Raw genomic sequence first — 11,187 nt, forward strand, 5'->3', positions numbered from 1 at the left:
TGAAGAAAATTATCAGGCAATATTACAGTGTAAAAAAAAAAAGCACAATACCAAACATTTTCCCAAAAAAAAAAACTAAACAGCACACAAGTACAGTTAACCTGTGAACAGTTAGCAGCAGAGGTTCAGTTCTTGTTGTCGTGTGGGCAGAGCTGTTCTGCAGCATTTTCTTAAACTCACAAACAATTTATAATGTTTTTCCTAGTCACGAACATGTTTACCAGATCATTAACTGGTGATGTAATCCTTCTTTCCCTCTTGTAGGTTGAGGTAATAATATATGTGTTGCATTGTTTTCCATTACTGTTACTCTGGTTATGAAGTACATGATGCCCATTTTTACAAATGCAATTCCAAAATAGTTTGGATGCTGTGTAAAATTTAAATAAAAACAGAATGCAATGATTTGCAAACGTGTGCATGTGTCAACCAGCGTGCAGCCTGTTACAGTTGCTCCTGCTTTTTCTCTTTAGTTGAGCTTTTTTCTTATTTATTCTTTTTTTCTTTACCTGGACCTTCGTCTGTTTTAATAACTTTCCTTCAGTCATGTGGGTTGAGAGAGTTTTTGTTCTCAAGGACGTCATGGACGCATACAGCTCCTTCTCCCTCCCCCCACTATGTAGGTCAGATCACAACCTCATTTACCTCACCCCCCGCTATGTGCCGATTGTAAGAAGCATTAGGGCTACAAGGCTGTTTTGAGGTGACTGACTGGGAGACACCCTTGAGCCTCACAGTGAGGATATCAATGGACTGAGTGTACACTGACTACATAACTTTCTGCACTGGCTCCATTGTTCCAGCTCAGACTGTCCATTGTTACCTAAATAACAAGCTGTGGGTGACAAAAGACATCAAAGCTCTTCAGAGGGGGCAATAAAGAGGAGGGGAGAAGGCTTCAGGTGTTACTGAATGACAAGATCAGAGAGTCTAAGGACAATTACAGGAGGAAGCTGGAGTGGAAACTATAAATACCTTGGAGTACACATAGACAATAAACTGGACAGGGTTAAAAACACCACTGTTGTTTGTTTTTTGTTCTTTTTGCACTGGATAAGTGCTATTCCCTTTTAACATATCCGAGACAGGCACTACTGGACATTGGTAACTCACACAATCTTCCAGACTTTACCCTTCCACCCAAGCTTCAAGTCATTGTTCGCCCCGGTAGACACCTCACCACTATCACCACCCCCAGGAAGGCCCCGAAGCACTGAGCCCTAGTGAGTCAGCCGACCCGAGGTGCACGACCTAAGCGAGGCAAGAGGGGCGGCTCCATGCCAGGCTAAAAGCTCAGGCTAGCCGGTGCAGACTGTCTAGAAGCACTGTTCGCCAGACCTGGAGGTTTTAATCCCAAAATGCGGCCCTTACTATCTGCCACGGGAGTTGTCCGCTGTGTTTTTGGCCATTGTTTAAATCCAGCTGTGTGCTGACTCCGGGGCATTGCTCAGCAAACTCCATGACATCATCAGCGCATTAGAGACAACTCATTTAGATGCTGTTTTTATCGTCGCCGGTGACTTTAATAAGTGCAACTTATGGACTGTACTCCCAAAATACCACCAACATGTGGTCTGACCACATCTCTCTGTTCATGTACCCAGCTTACAGGCAGAAACTGAAACAATCTAACTCTGTCATCAAACCTGTTAAACTGTGAACCCCAGAGTCTGAGAGCATCCTACAGGACTGTTTTGCCCAAACAGATTGGGATATGTTTCAAACTGCAGCAACCAAGGGGAACTGCTCTGCAATATACAGGACTATGCTGAGTATGTGACTGGGTACATCAGCTCCTGTGTTGACAATATTGTGCCCACCACACAAGTCAAAAAGTTACCCAACCAGAAGTCCTGGATCAACAGTCAGGTACAACACATGCTGCGTACTCGGTCTCTTGCATTTAGATCAGGCAATGAGATGGAGTACAAAGCTGTGAAATATGAACTGAGGAAAGCCATTACAGCAGCTAGGAGGCAGTACAGAGAGAAGCTGGATGGCTTCTACACTTCTGCTGACCCCGGGTGGATGTGGCAAGGCTTACAGCACATCACAGAGTACAGGGCCGCCATCAGCACCATCAGCTCTGCAGGCAGTCTGCTGGATGACCTCCATCAATTCTACACCCGCTTCGAGACCCTCCAGACCTCCCAGACCTCCCAGACCTTCCAGAACCCACAGATCCAATGACTAGTTGCACTCACTCCAATCAATACAAAGTGCTTTGAGAGAGTGGTGCTGGCCTACATCCAGAGCAACATCCCAGACACTCTGGATCCCCTGCAGTATGCCTAATGGCCCAACAGGTCCACGTCAGACGCCATCGCTGCTGCCCTTCATTATTCCCTCTCCCATCTGGAAAACAAAGACTCATACATGAGGGTACTTTTTGTTGATTACAGCTCCGCCTTCAATACTGTCATCCCACACAATCTCACTCACAACCCACATAGCAAGCAGGTCTGGCCCGGATCTGGTATCAAGCCGGCACTGCTGGCTGACTTCTGGCATGATAAGACGTATGCTATCCAGATATGGGCCAGCCCTGGTATAGATGGCACTGTCTATGTGATGGCATGCCATATCTGGCTTGATTGTATTTTGGGTCATGTGGCCCAGGCTCATAGGAAACAGGTCTGGCCCGGATCTGGCATCAAGCTGGCACTTCTGACTGACTGGTGTCATGGCAGAGTGTATGTCAGGCAGATGTGGGCCAGGTCTGGCAAGACGTCAGTGTGTATGCCATATCTGGCTCGACTGTGGTTTGGGTCATGTGGCCCAGATCTGTCACCTAACAGGCATGAAAGTGTTTCCTAGCATCATCAAGTTGTACTGGATGTCTCAAATCCTCACATCCTGTGAGGTTGGATACAGATTCAATAAGATTTTGATTTTGTCCTCAGTTTCCAGGAATTTCAATTTGTTGTTAAAAAAGGTGTGTTGGTTTAGCCTCCATATGACTAATTCATTTCACATGAAATGCATTAAAATTGTTTCAAAAGACTGTCATCATGTCAGTTTGCTGATAAATGCAAACATTAATAAGCCAATAGAAACTCAAGGCATGCATTTGATTATTGATATTGATATTTCGACTCCTGGGGATGAAACATCTGTGTAGATGTGATTTTGTGACAAAAAAGTCTAATTTAAGATTTAGGATTGACTTTTTCTTATAACTCACAGTGTTTACTGTAAAGGAATCTTCACTGAGAAACTTAGACTAATTCATAAAAAAAGATTTATAAGTAATAAGTAAATAAAAAGAGTAAAAAGTTCTGAACCGGACTCCAAAAGATCATATGTTCCCATAAAAAGAAGTTTATATTCATTATTGTACACCTAACAGATTTTGATGTAGAAATACTAATTTTAGATCTAAATAAAAGTAACTAAAATATTCCTATTCAAACAATTTAAAGTGTTGTCCATGGATGGTACAACTATCAAAACCTCAAGAAGAGATTCATGCATCAAAATTAGGAATAAAGTGGTTTTGGTAGAAAACGTGTTTAGTGATGGAGGAATCGAATACATTGCAGGCAAGGAACCATTCTTTGTATATCCAGTTGATTCCAGAGAGTTAGGAATGTACAAAGTTTCTAACCTGTCCAAGGATGTGAAGTACTTTCAGATGGAGGAAAGTGTATGTTAAGAGAATATTGTATAATATGATCAGCTATATGAAATGTATCTTTTTATATTATTATTAAGCACATGTTTAAATGACTTTTTACCTAGTAACTTGTGTGATGAACCGATGCAGCTACTAACCGCTTCCTGTCTTCAGAGAACATTTAGATGTAGAAAAGGGAAAGTCCCGCTACTGGAGTGATGATGTTATCTATGTAACAAACACACACACACACACACACACACACACACACACACACACACACACAATACAGACAATCTTGTATAAATAAATGTCGCAGGCAGTCGTGGGGCGCAGTTCGTGCGTTCTATGACTGCCCCTCGCGAGTGAAAAACTTCTGCAGTGTTTGTGTGTTTTCTGACTCAGACGTCTCAACTGAAGAACGGCAGGGTGATTTAAAGAAATCCCCTGTCATTTAAATTGGTCCTTCGAACCTAGAGATGGAAACACCAGACACGTTTCTGTGACTCCAATAAGGTCTGATTGCTGCATCCTGACGTCGTGGGAAAGCCAGAACCGAAGTCTGTCGACAGCCCTCTCTAGGTAGAGGTGAAAGCCCTGGGCGTAAATTCGTATCCAGGCCGGGCCTGGTCCACGGCGTTGGGGTCCAGCCAGATGACCTGAACAACCAGCAAAAGACGACTGAGGGTGAGAAAACACTTTTTGGTTTTAAACCGCCGGAAGGGTTTAGAAGAATGCGCAAAATAGGTTAGAAGTAGCCGGAATTACTTCGGAAAAACACGTGAAATAGGTTGAGTTCGCCGGAAGGAACTAAATTTAGGCTGGTTTTAGAGGTAGCCGGAATTACCTCGTAATAAATTATATTTAGACTGGTTTCAGAAGTAGCCGGAATTACTTCATGACAAATTAGCGCGCAAATGTCTATCTGTGTGTATGTATATTTGTTTTGTGTATGTGTTTGGAAGTAAGTTGATTTTACAGCACAATAAGCTGCTGAACTACTTCCATTGTTTTTATTGTTTTCCTTGTGTATCCTGCAAAAGCTCAAGTACTGGTGACGAAGGGAAAAGGTTGGGCTTTGTCTCATAAAACTGACACCGCTCCAGGAATAGCCCGGAGTAGGAGGCCGTGTTAGCAACCACCCCCGAGTCTAGTACCAGAGAAAGCTTTGCAGTTCTGTGATAATGGGGAATCAGCCCACAAAACTCACTGCTGACGAGCAGTGGTTAGAAAAGAATTGTCCAGGCGCCGGACAAATCAGTGCTTGTAGATGGAGAAATCCTAAAAAAACAAAATGTCCCACTTGGGAGGGGAAATGCAGCCCCTCAGCACTTACACAGTTGAAAGAAGCTCTTTTGCAAGAAATATTAGAAACAAAAAACTTAAAAAAGAAAGGAAAACGCTCGCAGGAATCACAATATTTCCAGGCCTGGAAAGAAGAAGCAGCTAGACGAGAGGAGAATAAAAAGAAAAAACAAGAGAAAAAAGATAAAAAGTCAGAAAAACAGAACTTAACCGCCAGTTTAGTAAAACCAGAAGACGAGACACTGTGCAGTGCTCGCAATATGCGTATTAATCCACCACCATATGCACCGCCACCTCCCACTTCTGCAGCCACAGCTGCAGCATCACCCGCTTCTGCAACTACAGCTACAGCTTCTGCAACTACAGCTACAGCTACAGCACCACTTACTATACACTCACCCATATCAGGAAGAACTAGGTCACACACACATCATCATCCTTATGTAAAAGCACAGACAATGCTAAACGAACTTTCACTCAAAAATAACCCACAAGAAGAAATAGGTCGTGATCCCACTGGGACCGACATCTGGGGACACACAGTCGACCCGCCAGCCACTGGTATCTACCCAATGGTAGCAGTAGCTAACCCCAGATTTGGCCTAATAATAGGGCCAGAAGGACAAGAAGAGCAAGATGACCGTCCAAACATACATATTTTTCGTCCGTGGTCACAAAAAGACAGACAAAATGTCCTGAAAGACGTTCCTCCACTGAATGAAGGTTTTATACCATGGAGGGATGCTGTAGAACTGATCAGAAGACAATGGTATTTAAACGGTCATGAAATGCTTCAGGTCGTGCAAGATTTATTAGGATTAAAGATAGGAACAGTTAGAGGAGATTTTACCGGCTCAAACGCTGGGGGTGTAGCATACGCACCAGGAAGCACCGACCTAATCAATGCCCTAACAAATTTATATGAGAGAATTAGAGTACGGTTGGCCCCAAGGGCTGACTATGGAAAAATAGGAGAGGTGAAACAAAAAGAAGCCGAAACAGCTTCTGATTTTCTGGACCGCCTGCGTCCAGTTTTTAGACAACATTCAGGTTTAAATTATGAAGAGGGTCCAGAGACCCCATATCAACAACAACTAAATAATGCCTTTTTAAATGGCCTCCTACCACCAGTGAAATCACATGTAGAGAAACACTGGGTGACTATGAACACAGGATCACTGCCCGACGCACTGCAATATGCAGAGCATGCTGTCCGTGTTATAAAAAAGAAAAATGAGAATGTAGGCACATTCACAGTAGATCAAGAGACAGGATTTATTGCATTTTCGGGAAGACAGTTGCAAGGTTGTAGGAGAGGAAATAGAGGAAGAGGCAGAGGAGGTTACAGAGGCAGAGGAAATAACCGATCAGAACGTTTCGACAGGGAAAGAGACAACACCTGTTGGCATTGTGGAAAGGAAGGACACATTGCTAGAAAATGTAGATCAGGAAAAGACAGAGAAGGTAGAAATGAAGATTGACTAGACAGAGAACAAGGAAGTGAGGAAAAACAGGATGACACAGAAGTGTTTAATGTGTATGAACTAGTCACACTGTTAGAAGACAAACCCATACTAAAAATTCATGTAAATGGCCAACCCATGACTATGTTATGTGACACAGGTGCATGCAAAACCGTGCTAAATCAAAAACCTAAAAATCTAAAATTTTCAAAAGACACCCTGACAGTTAAGTTTGCATCAGGTCATACTAGTGTAAAATCTCTAACAGAAGGGCTTCTGCTAGTGCATAAAGAAAGTGGCAGGAGCTGTAAAAATCAATGTATATATGATCCATCCTGTCCAGCCAACCTCCTAGGGAGAGACAGCATGGAGAAATTAAAAATCGGCGTAGTGCCAGGAGCACAAGGCATGCACGCAGAATTGATGTTAAACTATGAAGCGGTAGGAGAGGAGGGACAGATTAATTATAGCAGTGAGGGAGAAGGAGTGCCCCACTACTATTGGACTCTAGACCTTCCACCATTAGAGCCTCTACAGAGATTGGCTGAAAAGTATTTGCCACCAGACTCCCGACCACTTGCTTTTGATGAGTATCACAATACTCTAAGATTCAAACAAAGCCCAGGCCCAGATCCTTCATATGACACACAAATTCACAGATTAGGCCCACAGAAGCTTACATTGCAGCACCTCTATGTAACTAAAAGTGGCAATGCTGTGTGCTCAGTGATACAAACAGGAAGAGTACAGGAAATGAATAGAATGTCAAAACCGCATGTGTCTGTAGCACGAAATGAAACCACAGAATGGAGGGAGTTAGGTCACGTTCTGACTCAAGTTGAAAGAGACAGATATGAAAAAACTGAAGAAACACATGAAGGATGGCTTCAGGGCCGTAGAACAGGATGTATGAGGTACACATTAGGATGGGTGCTTACTACACAGCCAGCAACTCATCTATCTGACTGTGCAGATACTCACATGTCTGACACCAATAATGAATGACACTTACTCTCACTAGAGCTCTTCCCAGAATTAAAACAGTTGCCTGAAAAGCTGTGGTCAACAGGTCCAACTGATGTTGGACTAATCAAAGGTGCAGACCCTGTTGTGGTAAAAACAACCTCTACGTATAGACCAGTTAAACCACAGTATCCCCTGACAACAGAAGCAAAAGCAGGGATCAAACTGGTAATTGCAGACATGGAGAGAGCAGGCATTCTAGTGAAAACAGATAAAGTAACTTGCAACACACCTATTTTCCCAGTAAAAAAAGCAAGCACGGGAAAATATCGTTTAGTGTATGATCTCAGAGCAATAAACGAAGTGACGGAGCAAATCCCACCCGTAGTGGCAAACCCACACACAATTTTGAATCAAGTGACACCCAAAGAACAGTGGTTTTCAGTCATAGACCTGTCAAATGCATTCTTTTCTGTGCCATTACATCCAGAGTCACAAAACCTTTTTGGATTCACATTTAATGGCCAGAAATACACGTACACGAGACTCCCTCAGGGTTTTCAAAACAGCCCAACTTTGTATGCAGAGGCGTTAAAGAAATCTATGTCACTCTGTACATTGCCCGCACCAGGGCAGTTTCTCTTGTATGTGGACGACATCCTGATTACAGGCAACACACAGAATGACTGTAAAGCTAACACAATGGCAGTACTACATCATTTAGCTGAGCATGGACACAAGGTGTCACAACACAAACTCCAATTGTGGAGTCCCAAAGTTACATACTTAGGGCACACACTCACAGGAGAGGGGAAGAAACTGTTAGACAGCAGGAAACTAGCAGTACAGAACGCTCCAAAACCTCTCACAAAACAGCAAATGATGAGTTTTCTAGGACTTTGCAATTTTTCAAGAAGTTGGATACCGGAGTTTGCTTCACTGGTTGAACCCCTGCAAAGTATTATCTATGGCAGGAATTTGGGACTGAAAGACAAAATACAATGGACTCCAGCAGCAGAGGAAGCATTCAGTAACTTGAAACTGGCATTACAGACAAATATAGTTTTGGCCTTGCCTGACTATGAAAAGCCTTTCTACTTACATGTAGATGGAGGTGCAGGTCACATGAAAGCCGTGCTAACACAGGCATTTGGAGAAAAACAGCGCCCGCTTGCATTTTACTCCTGTAAATTAGACTCTGTTGCTTCAGGCCTGCCTACGTGTGTACAGGCCTGTGCAGCAGCAGCAGAAGCAGTAAAAAAGTCAGCTGACATTGTTTTAGGGCATACTTTGATTATCAAAGTACCCCATGCAGTGACTTCAATACTACTCCAAGCCAATTTGTCCTACCTCACACACGCAAGACAACTGTCGTATGTTGGAATCTTGTTGTCACAATCACACATCAGCATTGAGAAGTGTGGTCAATTGAACCCTGGCACACTTTTGGCCTCACCCGACGAAGGTTATCCGCACTGCTGTATGACAAAGTTAGATGAGGAGACAAAGCCACGAGCTGACATCTACAGCACACCACAGGCTGGTTTCACTGACATTTTTGTAGACGGTTCAGCGTCTAAAAATAGCCTAGGACAAAACTGTGTAGGTTATGCAGTAACTACAGCAGATAGAGTCGTAGAAGCGAAACCGCTAACATCCTCACACTCTGCACAGAGTGCAGAACTAACAGCAGTGATACGTGCATGTGAATTGCACGCAGGCCAAGACATGAATATCCACACTGACAGCCAGTATGTTTTCTCAGCAGTGCACCATTTTGCTAAAATTTGGCAGAACAGAGGAATGATTACCTCTACTGGTAATCCAGTGAAACATGGAAATCTTCTGAAAGCACTGTTGCATGTGATAACATTGCCAAAACAGTTAGCATTATGCAAATGTGCTGCACATCAGAAAGATACATCAGAAATAACTCAAGGCAATAACTTTGCAGATCGAGCAGCAAAGTTAGCCGCACAACAAACTGTAGACACGTTAATGTCTGCATCCGCTATGCAAATACCACTTGATGTACTTAGAGATGAACAAAAAGCTGCACCAACTACAGAACAAAAGAAATGGTTAAAGTGTGGAGCACAATTGCAAAAAGATTTGATGACTTGTGAAGGTAAACCAATACTCCCAGTCCCTACACAGAACAGCAGCACTGGTGACCCATGGGGTGACCCATGTTTCGACGGGGGGAATGGTCCAAGTTGTAAACACACACTTCTATACTCTGAATTTTGAAACTTCAGCAAAGGAATTTGTGAGGACATGCATGATCTGTCAAAAACACAATTCACAAGGCAATCTGAGGACAAAAAGAGGACATTTCCCCACACCACCTCATCCATTTCACACCATTCACATGGACTTTATTGAATTAAGTGAAAGTCAAGGCTCAAAATACGCTCTAGTGATTGTAGACGTATTTTCAAAATGGCCAGAGATTTATCCAGTGAATAAAGCAGATGCAATCTCAGTTGCAAAATGTTTATGCAATCATTTCATTCCAACATATGGTATCCCTACTCTGATAAGATCAGATAATGGGACACATTTTGTTAATGATGTGATTAGTAAAGTCTCTGAAGCACTAGGATTCAGCATAAAAAACCATTGTGCTTATCATCCACAAAGTGCAGGGTTGGTAGAGAGAACTAACGGCACAATAAAACAGAGACTCAGAAAATGCATGGCAGAAACAGGAAGACCATGGCCTGAATGCATAGGCCTAGTAAAAATGTGGATGAGATTAACACAAGGCTCTCAAAAACTGACACCTTTTGAGGTTGTTCATGGGAGACCTTTTCCACTGCCAGTGACAAGCGAACCTTTAGAAAAATCCATCAGAGAAACAACTCTGGCAGAATGGATGGCAAAACTACTAGAAAATAAGGATATTGTTTTGAACAGTAAACTGCCGTATGAATCTTCTCCAGTCTCTTGCAGGTTGAAACCAGGCGATTGGATCCTGTTACGTGTGCTCCAGAGGAAAAATTGGAGTATGCCTCGCTGGGAGGGTCCATACCAAGTGTTATTGACAACACCCACTGTCACGGTCTGCCATGCAGACCGTGGGGACGAGGAAAGTAGGACCCAAAACGCGGGACTCTTCGATGCCACAGTGCACTTTATTTACAGTGACCAGACAGGTAAGTCCAACAATAAACTCAAAGGTGCAATATTCCAATGGTGCTCGTCTCCTGCTCCCAGTGCGTCCCGTGCTGTAGCTCCCTTAGTGCGTGTGCTCCCCAACTCGCTTCTCCGCTCGGCTATCCTGGAGGAAGACAGAGAGTCCACAAGTAGCTACACGCTAGCCGACAAACACGCTCACGCTGCTCGCACGGACTATACCAGTTCGGAGTAATAATCCCACGTCGACTGTCGCCGCGAGTCCAGGTTAAATACCTCTCTCCAGCAGGGAGGGATGATTACCAACAGCTGGTCAGGTAATCAGCTGCAGGTGGTCCGGTAACAGTGAAGAGGGACTCCCAATGACGACAGTCGCCAGGACACGCCCCTCCCACGGCGTGCACTTCTGTGAACAGCCCGAGGACCAGGGAGAGAGAGAGGGAGAAGCAAACCCACACGCAAACACACACTACACATTCAACTGTGGACCGAACAGTAGACGACACAGCCCCTAAATAATAATAATAATAATAATAATAATAATAATAATGATAATAATAATAACAACAACAACAACAACAGTCCATAACGGCTCACGGACCCCCGAGTCCTCCAGAGCCGGGTCCGTGACACCCACAGCCTGTAAAATTGCAGAGAGACCCTCCTGGATACATCAGAGCCACTGCAAAAAGGTTGAGGTCC

The 11,187-nt window shown here is 43.6% G+C and overlaps 1 long non-coding RNA gene across 1 annotated transcript; it reads right to left on the reverse strand.

Annotated features, from left to right (window-relative positions):
- Window positions 1-10,404: 10,404 nt before the first annotated feature.
- LOC109203940 (uncharacterized) lies at window positions 10,405-10,827 on the reverse strand. The gene is made up of 2 exons (XR_002063615.1): window positions 10,708-10,827; window positions 10,405-10,630 (listed from the first exon to the last, which is right to left on the reverse strand). It is a non-coding gene; the product is annotated as an uncharacterized LOC109203940 (long non-coding RNA).
- Between the last annotated feature and the right edge of the window lie 360 nt (window positions 10,828-11,187).

This window comes from Oreochromis niloticus, linkage group LG10 (genome assembly GCF_001858045.2).
Source record: "Oreochromis niloticus isolate F11D_XX linkage group LG10, O_niloticus_UMD_NMBU, whole genome shotgun sequence".
NCBI lineage: Eukaryota > Metazoa > Chordata > Actinopteri > Cichliformes > Cichlidae > Oreochromis > Oreochromis niloticus.